Below are 26,141 nucleotides of genomic sequence, written 5' to 3' on the forward strand. Positions count from 1 at the left end.
CACCGGTACTGAATCCAGCATATGAAGATGCTATTTTGTGCAGTACATTCTTATTGGATTTAACTGTCCAATTGTAGTCAGTGTGACTCCCATTTGTGTTTGAGTAGTGAGCTCTAGGCTATTGGCCTTTCTGCATGTGCAGACCCCTCTTTGGACACTTACTATCTATAGTAGTATCATTTGATTGTGGGTAAGGTTTCCCACAGTGGTTTTTCCCCTTACAGGGTTTCCACGTACAAATATTTGTGTCATGTGTTGTGGATGACTTTGTGCTTATGTTTCATGCATTAATTCTTACCGGTATAGCAATTTTCTGTTAACACTGTTTACCAACATACTTAACTGTCTTACCGGTACTAAGCATTAAGTTGGTTAATAAGATTTTGGTTTGAATTTATTAGACAACTGATTCACCCCCCCCTCTCAGTTGTCCCCGAGACCTACAATATATGTATATGTATATATGTATATATATATATGTATACATACATGTATATATATATATATATGTATGTATATATATATATATATGGTAAACATGATGAGTAGACAAAGTCCATAGGGAGTAGTAGAAGAAATATAAAAGGAAAATAAACCCTGAGTAGACAGAGCTAGAACATGACTAAACACCCCCAACATAGCTGGAAGAGGTAACCAAAATTATGGCTATCCCAGCCAAAATGATCCCAAGAACCCAACACAAGATCAAGATAGCCTCAACATCCAAGTCCTAAGAACAAAAGGAAAGAGAAAGAATAGTCTTCAAGAAACCTAGAGATCCACCAATTCCATCCCATAGTCTTCCACAGTTGTGTCCTCTGGAGCAATGCCCTTAGCTTGAATGGTACCTTCAAGGCCCTCAAGATGAATGTAGGATTTGACCCATTTTGGATTTTTTTTGGTGTCCATCTTCATCCAATTTTGGAAGAATTCCAATCCCCTCAAGGCCAAGCATTTTTTATCATTGTATTCCTCCTCATTGTGTGTGTGAAAAAGTGAAATAAGGTCTAATAGCTGCAGCCACAACACTTCAATTAATTCATTACATGTATGATTAGTAAATCAATAATCAATAAATAATAAACCATAACAAAGAGACTAATTGCCTTCTAAAAGATGAGAGCATAAGATTACTCTCAGATTTTTATAAGCAATACCAGTGACTAGAGTACACCAAGAAGAAGGATTTGATCTATATGATATTAAACTATATGGATGCAAGATGGATGAATAATTCAAGCAATATGGATTCAAGAAATATGGATTCAATCAATAATGAATAAACTAAATATGCAAAAGGCTAAAGTAAGATGCAATAATCTCAAAAAGCAAGCACAAGATCTTCAATGACTCTAGAGAAAAATTAGCATAATAATAATCTCCAAGGTGTTTCTCAAATATCTCTGGGGTAATTTGAATGAGAGTTGAAGGTTGAATTTATAGAGAATTACAAGAGAGATCAAGAAAAAGCACAATTTAGAATTAATTGAAATAATTGAGAAATCAAGTTTAGTCAACTTTGAGATAGATTCCAATTATAGTTTAATTGAAATACATCCAGATAAGAAATTCAAGTTGCATTAGAAATAAGAATTAATTAATTCCATGCATCTGTGATAAAAATAGACAATTCTTTGATTTATTCAAGAAAAGAGTCTTTTAATGCAACTGAACTTCTTTTTCTCAAAAGCTTGGAGTTCTAATTTTAGAGAAAGCAATTAATAATTCCTTTAACTGCTTTTCTGATTTCAAGTTCTCAATTTAGAAGAAAGAAATAATATCTCAAGTTTGATTTCTCTTTTAATTTATTTCTTTTATTTTATTTTCAATTTAACTCTTGCTTTGTGATTAATTCCTCTTTTGTAATAAGTTAATTCCTTTTTTGCATGATTAAATGGCAAATTTATTAATTAATTAAATATGCTAGGATATATAATAAATTAAATAGGATTATTGATCAAAAATGATTTTCTTGGAATGATTCAATTAATTAAATAAATATTTAATTAATATTGAGTAATTGACTTGCCATGTGAAATTTGATGATTAAAGAATTAATTAATGTGCTCAATATTGATTTAATTGTCTTTGGTTAGGACCTTGGTGATGTTGTCGAGATTAGGGACCCATGGTTTAGATGACCAATTTTAGGGTATTACATTTTCCCCTCTTCGAATTAATGTGTGAGCAACGCGTTGGTTCAAAGAATAGTTGATGTCCAGGAGATGCTAGTTTTGAACTTGATTGATCACGAACCAGATGAAAAGCGAGGTGTAAATAGCTTGATTTGAAGCAATGAGGTTGAACAAAGTTTGATTAAAGTGATACCGATCCTGAACTTGATTGAACTAGGAATGATAGAGAGCAAAGATACCAAACTTGAACTTGATTTATCAAGAAGTGGATCTTACTGATCTAGAACTTGATTAAACTAGACATAGCGAGCGAAGATAAAATAGATCTTGAACTTGATGGATCAAGACACGATGAGCGAAGATAAACTGTCCAGCTTGATTTTATGTGATGAAACTGAACACTTTCTTAGATTGAGTGTGTGATCGAAGATACTCTTTAAAACCTTGATTGAGTTTAAATGAATAATCAGCTTGATGAAAAGCGATGAAACTGATTAACGTTAAGAGACTGATTCAGATGAAGACAAATATCAGCTTTATTTGAAGCGATGAAACCGATATGCCCCTATCGATTGATTCGATTCAGATGATCAAGAGATCTCAACTTGATGTGAAGCAATGAAGCTGAGATGCCCCTTAGCAATAAGAATTTGATTTTCTTTAGTTGAAAAAGAACTGTTTTTGCTCAACTTTGAAGATATGAGGTCATGAGGTCATGAGTATGCCCCCTCGGGAGTGAAATTGAAAGATAGCGAGGATACATGATTTTAGGCAGTTTTTGGCGATGATAATTATTTGAGCATAAATTGATTCAAAGGAATTCTTGTAGATTCGAAGTTGATTGATGAGAAATTGAGTGCAAAGTGATATGTAGAATGAAATTGAGATTCAACATTGATTGATGAGAAATTGAGTGCAAAGTTGAAACGAGAATAAGCATCTGATGAAAAAGTGCTAAGTGGTTCAAATTGTAAAATTGACTAGGAAAATGATCTCGTATTTTGATTTTGATCTTGAAAATGGAATCAGAATGGGCAAATTAGCTAAGGGTACAATTTTCATGTCCATCAGAGCAAGTTGAAAAATTAGGGTTTTGGCTATATATGGGGTAAAAGTGTCATTTTCAAATCATTTTAACCTTCCAAGTTTGAAAATTCAAAAATCCTTGTGTGAAGAAAAATGGTGGTTCCCACTTATTTGCATCAATTTGAGTGCTAGAGATGACATAATTGACCTCAGAACTATGAGCCAGCGGTAAGTGATCAATCTTAAGCCTGTTTATTGTTTTAATTTTGAATTTATTTGTTAATTTTTTCAATTTTTGGCACTTTTAAGTTGGGTTTTCTTGTTTTGTCATGTGAGACAGGATTCTATCTCGTATGACAAACTAATTAAGTGTCTTTTATCATTTAAATCCACCAGTTTTGTCATTCTAAGCCTACCCTTATGTCGTACGACAACATTCAAAAGAGCCCCTTTTGTCATCCTAGGGCTAATCTTTTGTCATATGGGAGTCTTTTGTCATACTAGACCTATTTCTGACTCGTACGAATTTATGCCCCTACTGTGTTTTGTCATTTGGAAAAACAGTGAGCATTTTTGAACGTGCAAACTTGAAATTTTGATTTTATAGTTGACGTAGTTGGATTTGCGTGATGTTTTCTTCTCTTATAGGCTAATTTGAAATGTTTCCTGATGGTTGTTTGTTTGATTTTTGTAGGTTTAATTGTCTCATGTTCTTTTCAGATGTGTCTATCCACCAATGATGACATTAGTGTGTCAGTTGTCAGAGGTTGACTGAGCTCATATTGATTTGTCCAGATTGACCCACCTTCTTGATTTACCTAATATCTGTGTGAATCACAAAATGTTGACTGTGCTTGTAGAGAGATTCCATTATGAGTATAACACATTCCATTTGCCAGTTGGGGAGACGACCATCACTCTTGAGGATTTTTATAGGATTCTTCATATCCCTTTTGCTGGGGATAAGGTGGATTATGATGCAGCACAACTCCCTAGGTTACTTGCTGTTAGACATGTTTTTAGAGATATTGAAACTTTGACATGTTCTATCAGTTGGGATGTGATGATGACTAGGTACAGTGAGGACTTTCCACAGGCTTACGTCTTGGCAGGTTTTATCGGCTGCTTTTAGATGTCAGACAAGGGACAATAGGGCTTTTTGTGTGGATGGGGTAGGATGTTGGAGAGGCTTATTGAGATCCATTAGAGGTTAGGCTGGGGCTCTTTTTTATTAGCACACATGTATTGCAAGATGCATGAGATTGTATATAGGGAGGGGAAGAGTATGGTTGCAGGAGTTTTTATTTTATAGGTATGGGCCTTGGAGCACCTCCCAGTTTGCAGGCCGATTGTGAATGATGATAGAGATCTTGGTCAGCCCATTATATATAGATATTCAAGATAGGTTACTCACCCCCATTTGAGCAAGACAAATTTTTGGAGACGACAGCTAGATGATTTTATAGCTATGACATGGAGACCATATAGGGGTCTAGAGTCATAGGATGATTGGAGGGTTGTACGCAGGGATTTGTTCATGACTTGCCCACTCATTGGCAGATCATAAATAGTAGTCGAGTGATTCATTGTTTCCCGAGTGATGAGGCAGTATGGTAGACCTCAGGGGATCTCACAAGAGTGCATTGCATTTTCTCGTTATGTAGATCAGGAGAGGCAGGGATGGGCACCGAGATTATCTTTTGCCTTGAGTATGTAGGAGCTGATTGGATTAAAACATCTCAAATGGGACTATATGGATGATATTGCAGATGCGAGGGTCTTGCTCTAGTATAGGGATTGGTTCCAGCAGCATCCATTCCCTAGATTTACAGATCCAACTGAGAAGGTACCTTGTATAGAGGAGATAGAGGATGATGCCCCCGTGTAGGGACAGGGATAGGGACAGAGATTGGCAATAATACTTTCACATGAATTAAGATTCCAAAATCTTTGCACTTAATTCATAAAAGGAATGGCCCAAGGAGCCAACCTGTCCACCATCCTTTTTTTTAAAATTGCCTACTTGAATCAATATCATGCATCCATAATTAAATAAAAGTCTCCCGATGTGTTTTTGCATGAAGATATTGGGATTTGAGACATGCCACCATCATACAAAATTCATCAAAATCTAATAATAAATCTTTTCGCACCCCTAAAATGGTCTATCTAGCAGGAATGATGTCGTTCACTTTTTAAATTTGAATTTCACACTTGGGGGAATGCTATGTAATACACCACAATTTTTAAGACTAAATTATCATCTATTTAATCCATATAATATCCTTCCATATTTCTGACCCACCTTGAACTTGGTAACAATTAGGGAACAAACATAAATCATACTTTAGAAAAATCTTAGCATATCCATCACTTTTGCAATACCGCAAACCATCACTCAAAATAATGCCACCCTAACTATATCTTGGAGGAAAGAAAACCATTCCTATGCAAAATAGTCCTTTTAGATCACATTCAAAATCCTCAATCCAATAATCCACATGTCTCCTATCCTCCACCTAATCATCCTTCCATAATCTACTTGAGTAATACACTATCATTTCATCTTTATTATAAAATTTTATTTTTTATTGTTATTGGGTCATAGAATATAATATAGCTATCTAGATATCCTTCCATAATACATCCATTTCTAAAATAAATTTGTTAAAATAACACAAAGTTATAATCCATTTAGTCTACATTTTGGGCCTAATTTTCAATGGCTAATTTTCGGAAGTCCGTCAACACCACGTCAGACTTCCAACCAATTTAACCATCGAAAACTAGTTGTCAGTCTTCCTGATGATGTCATTTGCATCACAATTCTGATGATGTTATGAACTCTTCCGACGGTGGCTATATTTGCTCCCCCGACCAAAAATTTTGATGGATTACGATCATAATTCCAACAGTTGCTATGTTTTCTCCTTGACAACTATCCGACAAGGAAGTGATGTCGGATATACAACATCCTTGTCGGATGTGTCTTTAGTTGTCGTCAAAATTATTATGGTATTAGATGTTGTGGGTTAGACGGCTTTGTCATCGGTGCATGAAAGCATTGAACGAGTTCTACTTTTAAAAATTACATAAAACATTTTTAATTTATTCGATTCAGTGTTATTTGCAAAAAAAGGTTATCAATGATGTTTCCTTTCTCCAAGAATTGTCTAGGATCTTTCCACCAGATAATATGTAACATCCAATGACTAAATCTTTTCTTTAAAAATGCTTATTTTATTTAATTATCATCAGAGCATGAATTATAATTTATATCTTTGTGGAAGCAGAAGATACAAGCTGAAGACTCATGTGCAAGTAAATTTTGTACAAGAAAGCAAGCAGGCATTATCTTGAATGACATGGAAACAAACTCATCGACTACCTAGAAGAGAGCAATTGGAGAAAAGCAAAGGAAAGTGTTAAAGGGTGATAAATACATAGAGAGTATGCAATACAAACAAACAATGTCTGGAGTGTGTGATGTGACCTCTCTAATTTATGTCCGGAGGGACTAACTAGTTTTGGAGTTCCTTGGAAACCTATTGGCCCAGGTTTGGAGGAAATCAATGTGTTCATGCAAGGACCACCTTTTTCCTTTACCAGAATGATGCTTTTGCACCGAAGGATATTTGGAAGGAAATATCCAAAAATTTCTATAGCCTTTCCTTCGTCAAAATCTCAATATCCAAAATACGTCTTTCCTCCATCAATCCATCACCCCTCAAGGTGTGTGCCAATGTCGATCTTGCCTTCATTTCCATCCACTGAAGCCCAACTCTTCCAATACCCTACCTATTATCCAATGCATATTTTCCATCCTTCCATCCCTTTGATCCAATCCTTTGCATAAATCCTTGCCTTAGTTTCATCTTATTTTCCATGTCCTTATCCTACCAACATCTTTGAGCATACTTTTAAAGGTCATGGTCCATTTTTTTCAAGGCCACTATCCAAACAAAAAGATGTTTGAGTCCTTCTTCCATCCCCTATCATGTGTCCATCTTCTATTGAAAAAGCTCAAAAATACAAAAAAATTGAAAAAAAAGAAAAAAAAAAGAAAGAAAAAAGTAAAGCAAAAATAATTCGCCCTCTAGTGAAAACCTGGCAAACAGGCACCTTGGGAAAGTACCATGATGAAACCTGGCAAATAGGCATCATGCATAATCTATGAACTTCTTGCACACCACACTTGGGGGCAGGTTTCCTCCTTCATATCCTTTTGTCCTTCATTGTTCCATTATCCTATCAAACCCCTGTCATTACCCTTCATATCCTATCATCCCTCATGTCTAGTTTCCCTTTCCACCTTTGATCTTGACAAGGCTGAGGATCTTCATGAGCATCATGCATCTTGTTTGCATCTTTTAGTCCATCATAGCTTTTGGTATTTATCCATTTGCTTATTATAATTTTTCATCCATATTCCCTAGCTTATTGCAACTTTTTGCCACTATCCCGTATCCAACCATGACCTTCAGTCGATGTCCCTTATCCATTCTTGGTCTTTCTTATCCTATCCATATCTTATCACTATCCATACACTCTTTTTCATTCCTTGATCTTGATTTGACATAAGGAAATGAAATGCAAAACATGTTTTTCAAAACCTCTTGACATGTCCCTCATGCCATGTTCCTGCTTTACATTGTCATATCCCGTGTCTTGTCCCATCACGCAATAGCCCTTGAAAATTGCATCCGTATTGTCTCCATGATAAAAAGCCTTTGTCTTCCCTCTATCGACCAACATTTTAGAAAGCCTATTTATTCATCTGTCATATTCCTTGCCTTGCTAGACACTGGGGACAAAATCATAAAAATTGAAAAATGTCCTGAAAAAATCATAAAAATTGAAAAATGTCCTGAAAAAAATCATAAAAATTGAAAAATGTCCTAAAATAATCCAAAAAAATCAAAAAAATGTCCTGAAATAAATCCCTAAAAAGTCAAATAATGTCCTAAAAAAATGAACACAAAAAAAATTTCAAAAAATTAAAATCCAAAAACAAGCATTTTGCAATAAATGATCCCTTTGTGCATAGACAGATCACTGAGCATACATCCAACGACAATTAATAAAAAATTGTGCTTTAATGAGATCATGCGTTAACAGATGAACTTTTCAATCAAACTAGACATGCAAACTGATCAAATTTGTCATATCAATCAATCAACATCAATATCATTTGTCCTTGTCACTATGATCATGGGTCTTATATAGGATGTGGTGTACTCGAAACCAGACTGTGTCCTGTCTTAGACGGGGTACCACCTTCCCTGAAACCAGAAAACATGAACATCCTATCGATTATTGATTTATCTTCGATCATGTTCCTATGTTGCTCGATGATGTCACTGAGTGATTTAGAGTAACCAGGATGGATCATGGTCCCTTTTTCTTTTCTTTGTTGTGTTTGCTATTTTTGGAGTGTTTCATAACATTCTGGGGAAAGTTTGTCTTAGGATTTTTGAACCATTCCTTGTTTGTGAACATGTCTGTCTTACGCAAAGGGATTGCATTATCGCTCTGGCCTTCATTGCCATGTTGCGCCGCATCCATTTTGCCATATCAAATAAAGGTTCTCACCTACTTATGTGCATTTGTGAAAGCCAGTTTTCCTTCATCTCTAACTGTCCTCTATCTAATTTCTACTTACTAAGATTTCTTCCGTCAGTCTTGTCAGTCTGTTTGCTCCTATCATTTTCTATCATTCTTATCGATCAATTGGCCTCTTTTCTGGATGTTTCCGGCCAATTCCTCGAGGGGGCATGCATATGTCATTGTTATTGTCTAGGGCATTTTCATTATTGTTCTTTGAAACAACGCTTGAAATTGCATTGTCTCAAAGAGGGGCAAAATGTAGACGTCTAAAAATGGTCAATGCTTGCGGAGTCATACTTTAACATTTGCGCATTGCCTTATTTTACGGTTTTTGTGTCACATTAACATTTCTTCCATGTTGCGCACTTGATCTTTATCATTTGCGAGCATCGAGTCCTTCTTTTGCATTCCTCATTTTTCTCGCTTTCGAATTAGGTCTTGTTGATAACAATTTTCAGTCATGATTTTGGTCGATCCTTATCAAATTGTCAATCTTGTCATTTTGCGATCGATTTGTCATCGATCGTTGTCCTTCTCAATCATATCAATTTGGATCAATTAGTCATTGTTCCTCATCAATTGGCACATTTATCAATCAAATCATTTATCAGCATTGATCCTCTGCCAATTAAAATCATGATTGAATCGACATCAATTATCTTTTGTCAAGACCTAATTGTCATCCTTGCATTTCTAATTCATCTTCTAAGGTTTTATGATTTATTCATTTAATCTTGTTTGTCATTTTCCCTCTAGGTTAAATAATTTATTTATTTATCCTAAGTCTTCTTGTCACAATTAAATATTTATTGAATTGGCTAATTAATTCCCTCTCTTTTTGTGAATTAATTAATGAATGAAAAATTGTTAATTAATTCACCTAATTTTCTAATTTCATCAATTTCTAATTTCCTAATTTCCACGTCATTTCTATTTTTCTAATTTCATCAATTTCTAATTTTCCTAATTCCTAATTTCCACCTAATTTTCTAATTTGTCAAATTCAATTTCCACCTAACCAATTCCTCTCTATATTTTTGTGCTTCGGTGGAAGCATGAATTTCTCATGCGTCATACTTTTGGCATAGCAAGATGTCATAAGCTTCTAGTCCTCTAACCTTTGCATTGGCAATATGTCATAATTCATGACATAGAAGGTGTCATAACCTTCTTCCTTGAACTCAATTTCACCATTTTGAAATCAATTGCCTCTAATATCACTTTCATGCTAATCTGATCTTTTCTCCAATTTGTCTATAAATTGGATGAATTTCTTCTATCATACCCCTGATCCCTGGTCTAATCAATCATGCTTCTAGTACCCTTATGTTGTCATGTCAATCTTGCTTTCATCTCATGCGTATGCACTTGTAGGTGAGATCCACAAACAAAAGAAATTTGAAGGAGAAAGAAAGACAATGGAGCCACATGAAGGAGACATCTGCATTTGATTTGCTTAGATTCCATTTTAAATGTCTTGTTTTCATGTTTTCATTGAATGTTTTTAGGATTGTTATCACTGCATTTTAGTTTTCGTGATTGAACTAGTCCAATTTGTTACTTGCTTTGATGATTTCTAGATTCCTAGCTACAATCATTGTTATTGTCTGGGGCATTTTCATTATTGTTCTTTGAAACAATGCTTGAAATCGCATTGTCTCAAAGAGGGGCAAAATGTAGACGTCTAAAAATGGTCAACGCTTGTGGAGTCATACTTTAACATTTGCGCATTCCCTTATTTTAGGGTTTTTGCATCGCATTAACATTTCTCCTATGTCACGCACTTGGTCTTTATCATTTGTGAGGATCGAGTCCTTCTTCTGCATTCTTCAGTTGTCTCACTTTCGAATTTGGTCTTGTCGATAGCAATCTTTAGTCATGATTTTGGTCAATCTTATTCTATCACATCAATGTGCATGTTCATTTGTCATCATTTTGGACATCGTCAATCCTAATTAGGGTTTTGTGCTCTTATCAATCTTGTCATTTTGTGATCAATTTGTCATCGATCGTTGTCCTCTTTTCAATCTTGTTGTTTTGCAATTGATTTGTCATCGAAATCATTGTCCTCTTTTTAATCTTGTCATCTTGCGATCGATTTGTCATCGATCGTTGTTATTTTCAATCTTGTCGTCTTGTGATCAATTTGTCATCGATCGTCATCCTTCTCAATCGTGTCAATTTGGATCAATTTGTCATTGTTCCTCATCAATTGGCACATTTATCAGTCAAATCACTTATCAGCATTGGTCTTTTATCAATTCAAAATCATGATCGAATCGACATCAAATCAATCTTACATCAAGACCTAATTGTCGTCCTTTCATTTCTAATTTGTCTTCTAGGGTTTCATGATTTATTTCATTTAACCTTGTTTATCATTTTCTCTCCATTTTCTCTTTAGGATAAATGATTTATTTATTTATCCTAAGTCTTCTTGTCACAATTAAATGTTTATTTAATTGGCTAATTAATTCCTCCTCTTTTTGTAAATTAATTAATGAATGAAAAATTATTAATTAATTTACCTAATTTGCATCAATTTCCTAATTTCCAAGTCATCATTTCTAACCTAATTTTCTAATTTCTCCTAAATTCCTAAATGTCTATTTCTATTTCAAATTCTTGTCATAAATCCTTGCACAGCAATTTATCATAAATTGTCATAAATTGTCATAAATCCTTGCATAGCAATTTGTCATACACTTGTCATAATTTTGCTATTCTTGATTTGAATTTCTATTTGAATCAATTTCATGCTAATATGATCTTTTCTCCAATTTGTCTATAAATTGGATGAATTTCTTCAATCAAGGTCCCTGATCCCTGGTCGAATCAATCACGCTTCTAGTACCCTTATGCTGTCATGTCAATCTTGCTTTCATCTTATGCGTATGCACTTGTAGGTGAGATCCACAAACAAAAGCAATTTGAAGGAGAAAGAAGGACAATGGAGCTGCATGAAGGAGACATCTGCATTTGGTTTTCTTAGATAGCATCAATCATGTGCCGCAAATTGTCAAGGATATGGATGGCAAGACTTCACCGCCAAACAATAAAGGATCTAGTATGAAAGGAAAAGAAAAGGTAGATGAAGTAAAGAAAGAATTTTCAAAACAATGGATTAAGAAGATTGATCAGAGAATTGATGAAACTATGTATGCACCAATAGAACAAAGTATCCCTCCACTAGTAGGAGATTCTTCATCTGACTGAGGAATAATCCTTAGGGGGTATTGCAGAAAATTGAAAATCATGCATTTTACCCTTGGTTGATGGTGAGAAGATACATTTCTTCTTTACCGGTAGATGTTTAAAGTTTTCACTTAACTAACAAGCATTTAATGTGGTTTTAAAAAACTTTTTGTCTATAAAGCACCAGAAATCCCTAATTTTTGACTCACCAAGCATTCAAACAATCAGAGAGCGTGAAACTAAGCAAGGGCATTCTAAGGTGAAGTTGCAAAGTGACTTTTAGGCATACAGAGAATTTCGGTTAAGAGGTATTTATCTTTTGAAATGGCAACCTCATCTTTTCTTCCCGACTTTATTGCAAACCCTACCATTGTTGTAAACATCCAACACCCTAGACCCATGTTTAAGATTATCCCCGAGATTGCAAACCAGGATGATTCTGTCGGACCTTTTTTGAAAATTCTGAAGGGTGTAGCATTTATTGAAGACCCTATAATCTACATACATTACAACATAGAAGACCTAGGGACTGAGGATTTGAAGAAAATGTTGAATGAGGTTATTACCGATGAACAAGGTGCAATTAAACCTGAACATAAGATTGTGGAAGACTTAGGTTTAGTAGAAATAATGAGCATTCTCGAATTTCCAAAGGATGTTGTACGACTTGTATTGAGCAGAGTCCATGGAGAGTTCATATGGTTAGAATCAGTTTGCAAGATAACCATGGAAGAAATTAAGGTAGTTACTGGTTTACCTTCAACTGGTAGTAGACCTGATAAAACCAAGAAAGTACCTAACCAAAGTGTGACAAGCTTAACTGGAGCCACATCTGATAGCAAATCACTTAGAGTCAATTATGTTAAGGATATAAATGTGAGATATGTGAGTATGATACTTGGATATAAAGAACACATGCAAATAGACTGAATTTTGTTTCTAGCCTTTGTATTCACAGTGCATATGAGATGGTGAACAATAATGTTAAGATTGATGTTTGTGAATGGCTTAAAGATGAATTGATTGATAATTTGAAGAAGATTAAGGGAGATAAGAAAGGTACTTTCCATTTTGGGAACCTACTAGTATGCTTAATGCTATACTTTACCAAAGAGATACCTGACATAGGAGACAAAGATTTTGGTTATGATATCCTGATAGGAAAATAGATTCAGGAAGCTTTCACCAGTATGGGCACTGACCGTGATAAGAACATTGTAGATTACTTCAAAACATTTAAAACTAAGATGAGAGCTAGAGAAAGGTTACCGTAGAGGATAGTTGATAATTATGACAAACAAATTTTCTTTGTCACTAAGCAAGATGTGACTTGGATGGAAACAATAAGCCTTAGAACTATTTGGGTTACTGAGATGGGTTATGAGGTAGACCTACCTGTTCTGGAGACATATGCAAAAACACTACTTGATGCGCCTATGGAACCATCTGAGAAATTCTTTGGTAGTGCAGAAACCATTGAATGTAATGTATCTATGAAAAAGAGGAAAAAAATAAGAGAAAATTTTATTAGAGATGCCTCTAAGAAGGTTAGTGAAATAAAGGAAAATGTCATGAATATTAGTGGTATATCAGGTAGTGAGCTTGAAGGACTGCAACCAGAAGCACATGTTTCACTGGTTGTAACATCTTCTGATACTGACAGTGGCAAGGCTACTGTGTTTAAGAGAGTTGAGAGGAGGAATAGAAAACCCTCACCGGTACCCTCTCCTTCACCCAGAATGACTAGGACACTAAGGAAAAAGTAGTAGGCAGTTAGGGAACCACATAAGAATCTTACACCAAAGAAGAAACAGACACCGGTTACTCCTACACTGGATGATTTACTGAATGAGATAACACATGAAGGTAATCTAGTAAATCTAAATAAATGGTATAATTATTTTAAGGATTCTAACAAACAAACTATTGAAGAAAGGATTATTTTACATTTGGATATTTAGAAGAAAATTTTGATAGAAGTAATTGATGATTTACCTAATGATTTATACATGAGATTGGAAGCTAAAAGGCCATCTATGATGGAACTAGATAAGAAATTGAAAGTTGAAGCACTTTTGGTGGTACATTTGGTAAACTCTAAGGAAGAGATAGATGAGCTTATATCTGAAGCTAACCAGACTGTATTTGTCAGTGGGCATTGGCAAGTAAGCGTGATGGCTGGAAGGGTTAAGGAAATTGCAGATGAGACTGCAAATAAATGCGATATATTTTTTGTTGAGAAGGAAAAGTAAGAGGAAAGAAACAAATCGAAAGTGGACAAGACATTCAAGGTATATCAGAAAGACAAGGGAAAAGGTAAAGTAGGTGGTGTACCTACTATAAAAGTAATAGATAACATCCCTCCACTGACTCAGGACACCCCTCCATTAATTTCAGAATCATCGATACACACAACTAATCCACTGGATATGGATACTAATGAGGCAACTCATGATGATACTAACCCGGAGTCAGAAATACTTTTTACCATGTATTTTGATACATAGGATATAAACATTGTTGTGGACAAAGAGACTGTAGAGGATAAGGTTAAGGATAGTAAGATCTATGAGATACTGACACACGCCGTTGACTCCCAACAAACTGGGATACCGACACAAGCCGAGTAACCAGAGACTGAGAAACCTACAGAGGATAAGACAACTAACACAGGGCAACTGGAATTAGAGAAACCAATAGTTGTATAGACTGAGAAACAATTTGAGGCAGAGGTTCATGTTGAGTCTGGGAAACTAGCAGTTGCTGAGATACTTAATCAAATTGAGAAACCATCAAAGGTAGAGGTACAAAAATAGACAAATCCAATAGAAGAAAATGTAAGTAAAGAGCAACAGAGTTTTGGCAATAAGGAACAAATAATAAAGGTAGTTGAAGAATATAGCACATCAACAGGAGAATTCAAACCAATTAAAATAATAAATATTCTATTGGATTCCATAACGAGCAACAGAGTTTTGGCAATAAGGAACAAATAATAAAGTTAGTTGGAGAATATAGCACATCAACAGGAGAATTCAAACCGATTAAAATAATAAATATTCTATTGGATTCCATAAAGAGCAATAGAGTTTTGGCAATAAGGAACAAATAATAAAGGTAGTTGGAGAATATAGGACATCAACAGGAGAATTCAAACTGATTAAAATAATAAATATTCTACTGGATTCCATTAAGAGGATAACTGATTGCAATGCCTTAACATTTAAGGCAATTGATAACACTTTACCTATCTTGAATATGATTGCACCTAACTATCAGATAGAGCACATTAATGATTCTTTAGGTAAATTGGACACATTGTCAAAATTCATTGTTGATAATGTCATAACTCTGGAAAAGGTGAATGAGGATACCATTAAGGAGAGAGTTGACAAAGAGAAAAATACATTCTTTGAGAACACTATAAAGAATTGTATCGATCACTTGGAAACACTTTTACCAACACTCAATTCTACAATTTTGGAGTATAAGGAGTTGTATAGAGAAGCATGTAAACCTCACTATTTGACAAAGGATATAGATGAGGAAATCAAGAAGACACAGAAAGAGATTGATGACATAGCGGACAACATGATAGGTTCATCTGAACTTACATCAGTTTTTGAGCAGGAAATGAAAATTTTTGAGGAGAAGTTGGAGAAACTTGAAAAAGAGAAGGAAAGAATAAGGCTGAAGGCCCGGGAACTAAAGAATAAACTTGGTCCAAGGTTGGATAGTCTGATTACTCAAGGAGGTGAACTAATTAAGGCAACAATTCTTGGAGAATGATCACCGAAGCATCCAATGCACTATCTCACGGGTATGATCCAACATACTAAGGCAACTCTAGTTGACAACAAGAAGTTTATGCAGAGTTTGAATCTAGTTTTGGCATATATTTTTCAGATAGTAACCAATAGGTTACAGACCTTGAGGTAGCATTTTTGTACTCTTTTGATTATTTATGACATCCTTTGTCATTGATGTCAAAGGGGGAGTAGTGGAGAGAAAAATGCATGTACAGAGGAGATCACTTGCTCAGGGGGAGCACATCTTTTTGGATTTTAGTTTCTGGATAACAGTTTTGGATTTTTCTCATGAGTGTTTCCATCAATGCCAAATGGGGAGATTGTTTGTATTCTACACTCATATGAGAATAGTTGATGTTGTCATTGATGGCAACCAACTAACAACCAACTGGTATTGGGTTACATAGGATCACTGGCATCATAGGTTTTTTCATGTATTGGTAGACACTGGCACAGGCAGTCGCTTACACCGACATTCAGATTACATCGGCAACAAAGCATACCGACACCTAGGCTGACATGTGACATGTTTTGTTTATACGAATCGTAATGTAAATATAATTATCTTTTGTAAGCCGACTTGGCCTATTGTAAAAGACTCATATATGTATGAGATCTTATAGATCATTTCGATATGATATGTATGGTAGAAGATAATTGTTTAGTGGCAGCAAAGGTTTTTGGTTATGGTATCTATATGAGCTTAAACCGGTACTGAACCTGGCATTAGAGATATTATTTTGAGTAGTACATTGTATTGGATTTAATAATCCATTTTGTAGTCAGTGAGACTCTTCTGAGCAGTGAGCTCTAGGCTGTTGGCCTCCCTGCATGTGCAAGCCCCTATTGTAAGTAGTATTTATTCATTGGCTAGTGAGTAAATATTGTGGGTGACAAATCCCACTGAGGTTTTTACCACACCAGGTTTCCTTGTTAAATATCTTGTGTTATGGTGTGTTCCTATGCTGTCTCTATTATTTATGTTTGACAAGCTGCCTCAAAAGGATGTAATCTCATGGCATGGCATGATTCTAGGATATGCACAAAATCGACTTATAAAGCTCTGAAATTCTTAAGAAAATGCAAATAACAGATATAAAGTCAAATTTTACAACCTTGTGAGCACCCTTACTGCCTATGCTGATGAGGGATATTTTGGAAAAGAATATGGTTATCCGTTAAATAAGTTTGCTAGATGTCATAAATGCAACTGCCCACGTAGAGAAATTTGCACAAAATAAATTTGTTAGAGGTATAATAGAAACTTTCAAGCAGGTGCGATTTGCAAATGCTGCCATTGTAAATTTTCCCAGGAAGATGTACGCATACACTGAAAAATTATTGTTTAATAACTACCTCAAAGAAACATGGTCTCATGGAATAATGTGATTACGGGGTATGTACAATGTAGATTTGTTGAAAATATTTTATGTAGCGAATGTAGATGACAGGTGAAAAAACAAAATCCACATCCTTTACCAGTGGCTACACTCAAAGCAATGCTAGGAAGCTAAAGCAATTTTTTGATATTGGTCAAGTTTATGAACATGGGAGCTAGTCATTACTACCAAATAATCCAATATTCAAGGTTTCCCTACTAGGAAAGAAAGAAAATTTGTGGTTAGAACTTACTAGAAGATGACAAATAATAAAAATAATCTATTTGAGAAAGTAACATAAATTGAAATAAAATGTGGAGTAAAGGGGGAATTTTGGATAAAATAAAATTGGAGATGAAACAAGAAGAAAATAGGACAAAATAATTTTCACTCAAGTAAAATTGGAGTGAGTCTATTACATATATGCCTTGGAATGATTAAAATTTGCAAGGGTGAACTTATTCTAGTTTTAAGGAACTTTAGAAGGAAATCATTTTAATGTGGATAAAAGATTTCATATTATTTTCCATCCAAATAAATTATTTTCATAGAATATGATAGAGGGAAATTCATAAAGAAACCCTAAAGTTTAATGGGGCATTTTGGAGTCAATCATGTGCCGCAAATTACAAATAAGGAGTTGTTTTACCAATTAGAGTGGAAATATATTTAGTTCGAGAGAAAATTTACCTAAAAGTAAATGATGGGATGAGTTGAATAGTTTTAATTTAAAGACGGAGTAAAATTTTACTGAGAAGATATAGAGTGATTACGAGAGAAAATTTAAGGTTATTTATCTTTACTGATATAACATTATAGTAAAATGATGTCATCGAAGAGGCATTTCTCACTTGAGTGATATGTGGGGGAGAAATCACTTTCTCTAAGGTAAAATTATTTTCACAAGAGTATTATTGAGAGATGGGTTTGGCATTTCTCACATGAGTGATATGTGGGGGAGAAATCACTTTCTCCAGGGTAAAACTATTTTCACAAGAGTATTATTGAGAGAGTGGTCTTATACAATAGAATTAACCATTAAAATAAGGAGCCATTTGATTATGAAAATATTTCATGAGAAGACCCAAGTTTTGTTAATAAAAATAATTGATTATTATATGACTTTGGGTTTAGGCAAAAAATTAAATAAAATATTTCTAAACCATAAGGTGTAACAGTCTGAATCAATTATGGCCCCTTCATTTTATATAAGAAGGGAATCAAGGCCCTAAAAAATAAAATGGTTTAGAAAGAGATTTTAGAATCAGACAAATTTAGGAGGAGAACATTGTAACATATTATTTTTATTACACATTTTTAGGTCTTTCAGAGAGAACATACATACATCATTTTGTTCAGAAGGTGTCTTCAACTATTCATTAAATTTAATATAAAATCATCATTCAAATGTCTCTACACTTATATTTTCTTAATCATATGAATCAATGTATCAAGGATATATTTGATTTGTCGTAGCACTTTAATGTTTTTGTGTATCTTCTTTGGTTGGTCTCTTCAAGGAAGGTTTAAATCTTGTTACACAGGTACTACTGTGATTCAGAAGAATAATTTGGATCAGTAAGAAGGGTTTTGTGATTGGCATACTTTCACTTTTATGCAAATCATAAACAAGAATAGTGTTAAGCGGTTTGAATTTCTAACCATTTGATGAAGAAAATATTATTGTGACTCTCCTGCCTCGGATAAAGCACTGAAATAGTTCATGCCTTGATATGAAGTAGAGACTTTTTCAAAGGTTAAAGAAGGTATTACTCTGCTCAAATCAAAAGGTACACCTACCTTCGTCTAGCATAACCAAAGTGCAAGAGGAATTAATCCATTTGAAGGTTGATCCTGATTTGTTGCAGAGAACTAGTATTGAATCTAATCATAAAGCCTAGCATTGTTTTAGGTTTGGTAACCTATGGTTTTGGGAACCAAAAACACCTACCCACAAAATTGTGAAGCAAGGCTAACTGCTCATGGGGCAAGATGCAAAAGAGGACATGTAAACCAAGACTCACTACTAATGGGGTAAGATACAAAAGAGGACTTGCAAACTTGATCCTAACATTAACAAGGAAAGAGACAAAAATGATATGAAAAGAAGAATCTCCCCATCGTGAGGTTATCCTTGAACTCTACATCAAGTGACCAACATTAGGACACACACAACTCAAATCTCAACTACCAACACTCTATCTCCAATCTATGTCATAGTCTCAGCACATATTGCATATCATTCAAATATAACTCTTCTTCATTTCTCTTCATGGAATCTCATTGACTCTCTTTGCATCATATATCTACACTCCACACCTCATCATTATTTTTCCACACATAACTCAATCACATCAACATCCTTATATATAAGATATATCATCAAAGCTTGAACTAAGTTAGCTTGAACCAAAATATACTTTATGAACTAAAAATACACACATTGATCACTCTAGGAGTAAGAGGAGAGAAAACTAAATCTTCTAAAGATAAATTCATTGATTGGCAATCACCAAAACATAACCAACAACATATCCAAATGCTACGCATCCATATAAACAATTAATGGTCAAAGCATACTCTTCAATACAAATAACTTAAATGTGTATCTCCACATTATACGGTGAGACCCATAACACATCAGGCAATCTACCACAAATCATATCTGAATGTAAGGATATGTCTAACATAGAATATCACGAATAGTAACAGACAATGCTACAACACTCAAAGAACACAAAGATATTTCTGAACCACAAAGCTATCATATCCATGATACCAAACTATATCCAGCAAAGACAACCATAATAAACAACATCAAAAACACTTTTCAAACCCAAGCACTTCTAGAACAACCAGTAGAACAATTGTAGCATCAACATATTAAGACAACTCTACACCACATACATTCTATACCAAGCCAAAATAACAAGTTTGACATCAATGGCGACCACAACAACACATACTTCCAACACAATTGAACATCCACCTTTCCATCTTTCAAGGAATGAGAAAACTAAGTAGAAAGAGAAGGATTGTGACCTAACATCACCTTAATATAGGAAGAAAAATTCACTCTTTCAAAATAGGCCATAAAACATTATCATTTTTTAGGAAAATCTAGTTTATAGGCTCCCCTTTGATCAAATTGCCATCCATAATAGACCAAAGGACAATAGTGAGAGAAACTCTAACCAAATGAGACAAATTTTTCCAAATAATTTCAACATACAAAATGGGAATCCAAACATTATTACCATAAAAGATATCCATCGCATCTAAGAAAGGAAATCACTCACCCAACTTGAAATAATAATGATAGAGGAAGATAATAAAAGAATAAATAATTAAAATAATGGCTATACACTATTCATCTTCTAACATTAAGAATGATGGGAGGTTTCCTATAATTTGGAATTTTTGCACACATGTCATCTGGGATATCATGTAGAATGGTTGATACTCTTCAATTATTAATAAAGGGGCCCAAGTTAGCCAACCTATTAGTTGACATGTTCCCTTCTTTGTAGGTGTGAGAAAAATTTTAATGGTCAAGATTAGCTTAGTTGTGGTAGGCTTAAAAAATGAGGTCTCTTAGGAGCCAACTAAGGGAGGTTAATCCTTTCAACATTGTGATGATGTAATTAGAATCACCCTCATTTATGAGATAGTAATATTCCATATATATTATGATCTCCTCAACAAATTCAGAGGTCTGGACACCTCGGTTGACTATGTAGGCAATAATTGGCCCACCTTTATCATCCCTTACAATTCCTCCCCCTCTTGCCCAACTTGAATTACCTTTACAAGAGATATCAAAATTTAATTTTACCTAGCTAGTATCAAGGGCCCAACAAAATAACATATGTTACATGACTTGCATGCATTAACTAATTTAAAAAAAAATCCTAGACATTGTATATATTGGTATACTTCCATAATATTTAGTTTTTTGATAATGCTTTATAAGAACTAGCAATATGTTGACTATGCACTTCTTATTTTCTAACTTACAATATTAATAATTGTTTTGGTGAAAAAATATATATTAATTCAAAGACACATTACATACTAATCACCAAAAGGCAGTTGGCATGAAAGTACACCTTGAAAGACAATAAAATAGGATGAGCCTAGGAAACAAGACAAATAAAAATAATTGAAAAGGATACAACATGAAATATCTAGTAAAAAATATTAAACCTGATAAATTAGTTTTTTAAGGACCAAGGGTTTACCTACCTTGTTAAGAAATTAATTTCAAAAGGACAAAACACAAGTTGAATATTTTCATATGTTCCTTACTAATACTAAACAAATCGAAATAAGTTAAATCTTTGAATAGAATAAAATTTTCAACATTACTTGAAGAAAGAAAAGTCACATGGAGTACAAATTGTGTCTGACACGGAGATGGAGGAAGAGGGGTCTGGTATGGCTATGGATTGGTAGGACTTCAATGTCTCAGAAGATCCAGAATATTGTTCCTTTCAAGAGGAGTCTCCCCCACATAATATTACACCTAGCACTGGTAGCAGCAGAATTAACAAACACCCCAGATGAGCTACTAGTAAGTATAAAATCCCTAACCCCAAATTACAGGGTTCTAGCCCACCGAGTATGAAAAAGTCCAAATTAGGAAAAACAGTGGAATCCAACAGAAAGGAAAAGGAAATAAAGCTTGAAATCCCCATTAACATTGAACAGGGGGAATAGGGGGATACTCAAAAAGACTCTGATTTTTAAATTCTACTTAATAATTCTATTAAAAGCCATGAAAATTGCTTTATTTGGGTCGACAAGGAGATCAACATGCTGAAGGAAAACATTAAGGCAATTATTGACACTTCTACTGAGACGCCCATGCCAAGAAAAACTGACAAACTTATCTGAATAACACATAAACTTTCAGAAGATGTTAAGATCATGAAAATGGATCATGAAACAAGGTTTGATCAGTTGGAAATAAGCTTGGAAGAGATTAAGCGCAACCTAAGGAATCTGGTTGATATTAGTAGGGAAGCCATGAATAATAACTATGAGGGTCTAAAGAGGGTCAATGCAATGATTGCAGAACAAAGAGCCTAGTCCGTCACTAGTATCCCACCCACAGACACCAAACAGAAGAAGAAAATACAAGAGCCAAACTTGCAATGTATAGGATCATAGATCACTATTGGCCCCTATACGAGGATGAGGAGGAGGAACAAAGAGAAGAGTACCTCTAGGTTCAAATTGAAGATCTCGACGAAATCGAAAAGAGTATGATCCAAAAGAAATCAGTGCTAATGCAATCTTTGGTTTAGTGGTTTTTTAGTTTTTGTTGTTAATAGTTTTTGTGTTTTTTCTTTGCGGGTGTGGCCCCTATTTTTGTGGTTTTTTTGTCGTTGTTTTTGGACTAGTTAGTGACTGTTTAATTTTTTGTATTTCTCTTTGACTTTGGGTTTCGAGTCCCTATAGAACCCATGTATCTTAATCAAAAACTTTCTCCATCTTTAGAGGATCTACACATTTTTTATCGTTTTATATCACATTGTTTCTCATTCAAAAAAACTTAAGGCTCTCCCTCCAAATGGATTTATAGTCCTTTTTTATATTCATTTTTTCTTCCAAATGACCTCCTATATTTTAAATGTGTTTTAAGTAATAGTATCTTGACCTTTTTTCAGTAGACTTTCTTGACCAATAATTAAATGGAGATGTATATTTTGTTCCTTTTTATAATCTTTAGCAAGGTGGTCATATATAAATTTGAGCACCTACAAAACTATCTTTTGGCTTTGCCTTACCAATAGCAAAAAAAGGTTTCACACTCCCCAAAAGAATTAGATGTAGAAGTCTCATCCAAATAGAGAATATATTTGAAATATTTTATATTGAGTTAAAATCCACAAACATTAATGATTTAAATACAATCTTCTTGTCATCTTATGCACACATATACACATTGATATATAATCATCCAAACTATGTATTTATTGTGCTTATGCATGAATCTATTCATATGCGTTAGGTTATCTAACTGATTTTATTGTTTCCATATCTTAGGTCATTTTGTGGATGTAATATCCAAACTATCCTTAAAAAATTGATCTTCAACTTTTTAAAATTTAAATTCAATTTTAGTGACTAAAACTCATTTGCAAGATTTATTGTTGTATACTTGTATTTAAAAAAATGATAAAATGACTTTTTCTAAAAAACTAAAACTAATCTAAATTTGCACATTGTTTTTGCAAATATTTGTAATACTCTAGCTTCACATATATGATCTATGTTTTCTTGAAGTTGGTTAGGAAAAACGTTCCTAGTAACATAGTGGAAGTCCTTCAAATGTATTATTGAATACCATTAATCTAGATGACAAAAAAAAACAGATGATAATTTAATTAAGTAAAATCTTGCAGACTGCTAGATCCATTTTGTAGCTATATAGCACTTCTAGAAACGCTGATCCAACCATGATCTATAAACTTGAACCACCACAATGCAGATCAAATTTTCTACTTCTTAAATAAGATACAAATAAAAACCACACATTTCCACTTTGAAGACATCCAAACTTTAGTAAATCAATAGGATGATCATTCTTCTCCTCTAAACAGCCTTCTTGGGGCAGCAACCACTTGGTGGGTCTGGACCATGGCCAGTGCACTTTGGACAGACACTTAACTGCTCCATACCCAGCAAAACCTCCTTCTTCGGGGGTGGAGGTGGGGGTGGGGGTGGGGGTGGGCATCGTGGGTCTGGACCATAGTCCTTGCAGCTCGCAACACCATCTAACTTCTCCATACCAGGAGGAAGCACATTATATCGAGCAGAGACATGCACCGTAAACACAAACAAGAGAACGACAAGCACTGTGTTTATTTTCATTCGCATCAAACTCCCCATGTTAAAGGCTGGGAGCTTTTGCAGAATCAAATACAGGGGAAAATGTGTAGCTTTCTTTTGAATAATCGGTTAGTAGATGAAGACTGAGATGGAATAGAGTGCAATGTAATGAGCCATTTATAGAGAAAGCCATACATTTACAGCAATACTTGTAATAACTTTTGCTAAAACACCGCATTCAAAGTCATATGGCGTAGCAGGGACGGTGAAATTCACGAAATATTGCCTGAAAGATGATCTGACTGAGTACAACTAAAACCCTAATTTAAAGGGTTCACGTTCCTATTCGATTTAATGTATTTGACTTTAAACATAACGTGTTTCATGGAAGTTACTTGTCGCTTTACACTTTGCAGAAATATTTGTATATTCAAACTGAAATCAAAATGAGAAGATTTGAATAGCTTATAGTACAGGGCAACGTGCTATTGTATTTAATTTTTGGATTAGTCAGAAGCTTTTTCTGTTTTTCAATTTGGATGTTGTTAGGAGTTTTAGATATTAGTATAAGAGTAAAATAAGGATTAATTTATGGTAATAAATATATTAAGAGATAAAACAATATTTGATTTAAATAAATTAAAATTAAGAAATGATAAATAGAAATTTAAAAAAAAAAAAGTGTTAAGATATTTCATTTCAAGATTAAGTATGTAAAGAGATTTTGATGTTATGGAAATTCTCTGTAAAGAAATTATATTCATTGAATTCTATTTTTTAAATAATTTAATCAATGAATGCAAAGAATTAATTTAATCATTTGATGCTATTGCATCAATATCACATTAATGATGTGTCTTTAAGAGGGATCTTGTGAAGAAGAAGTTTCCAGGCAAAGAACTTCTTTTTTCATTTAGTCAGAGTAGACCAAAATCTCAAGAGAGCAGAAAGCCACTTTTTAGAATCCCAGGTGAGGTTCCAACCATTATTGAGATGAGTTAGGATATCTTCGGAATCAGCAAGGGAAGAGTAGATAAGTTTGGCTTTCATTAGAGGGAGAGGAGAGCCATCAACCCAACAAAGGGAAGAAATTGGGGAGAGCGAAGGAGGGGAAGATGAGGAGAGGATGGGGTCAATTGCATTCTTGAGGATATTGTAGGTTCTGGTTTGGGAGATGGAGAGGTTGAAAGCCGAACAAAGAGCATCCCAAGAAATCAGAGAATCATCTTTCAAGATGTGTTCAAAAGTAACAAGACCTAAGTTGTTCCATTTCAAGGTAGAACACCCTTGAAGGCAGGCCAGTTGCTTCCCATTATGCAAAATATTCCACCATATAGATCTGCCCAAGTTGAGAGTGCCCTTATTATCAACAATGCCACTATTACCAATGAATTGTTTGACATGGTTCCAAGCCCTCCATATGGACTTAAAGACCTCTGAGCCCACAAGAGAGATCTCAAAATTGCCAACAATCAAGTCCCACATGGGCAAGTTCCTCCATTTCTTTGCCTTTTTAGTGAGGGAGCACTGTCTCTTGTGTCTGATCAGAATTTTCCAAGGTTCATTGCAATCAAGGCCTTTAAAAATCCACTTGACAGCCAAGGCAATGCCCTGAATTTTGAGGTCTTTAAGGCCCATGCCCCCTTGCATCTTAGATCTAACACACCAATCCCATTTTACAACATGTTGTTTCCTATTCCCCTTCCCATCTGACCATAGGAATTTATTGATTTTTTTTTGAAGATAACTGAACTGGTAATTACTGAATAGCTAGGCTAAGGAGCAATAGATTTTGTATGAAGAGAAGATTTTTTGACAAACTTGAAACCGACCTATTGGGGAGAGGAAGTTTCTATTCCATTTATTAAGTTTTTTATCCACCTTATTCCTAAACCACTCCCACATTTCTTTCATATTTGGGGAGATAGAGAAAGGGATACCCAAATATCTAATTATTAGGTTCAGTCCTCCCCATTTCAGATCAAATTTAGACAGACAGTTAGGGGGGGAATCAGTCCATCCTAGCAAGGTTGATTTATGGAGAGCAATTTTGCTGCCTAAAGCCTTGCAAAAGATTTCAATGTTCTGTAGCAGAGAGGATAGGTTCTCCTCTTCGAAGACAAGCATGATAGTTGTATCATCAGCAAATTGAA

Source organism: Cryptomeria japonica, chromosome 3 (assembly GCF_030272615.1).
Source record: "Cryptomeria japonica chromosome 3, Sugi_1.0, whole genome shotgun sequence".
Classification (NCBI taxonomy): domain Eukaryota; kingdom Viridiplantae; phylum Streptophyta; class Pinopsida; order Cupressales; family Cupressaceae; genus Cryptomeria; species Cryptomeria japonica.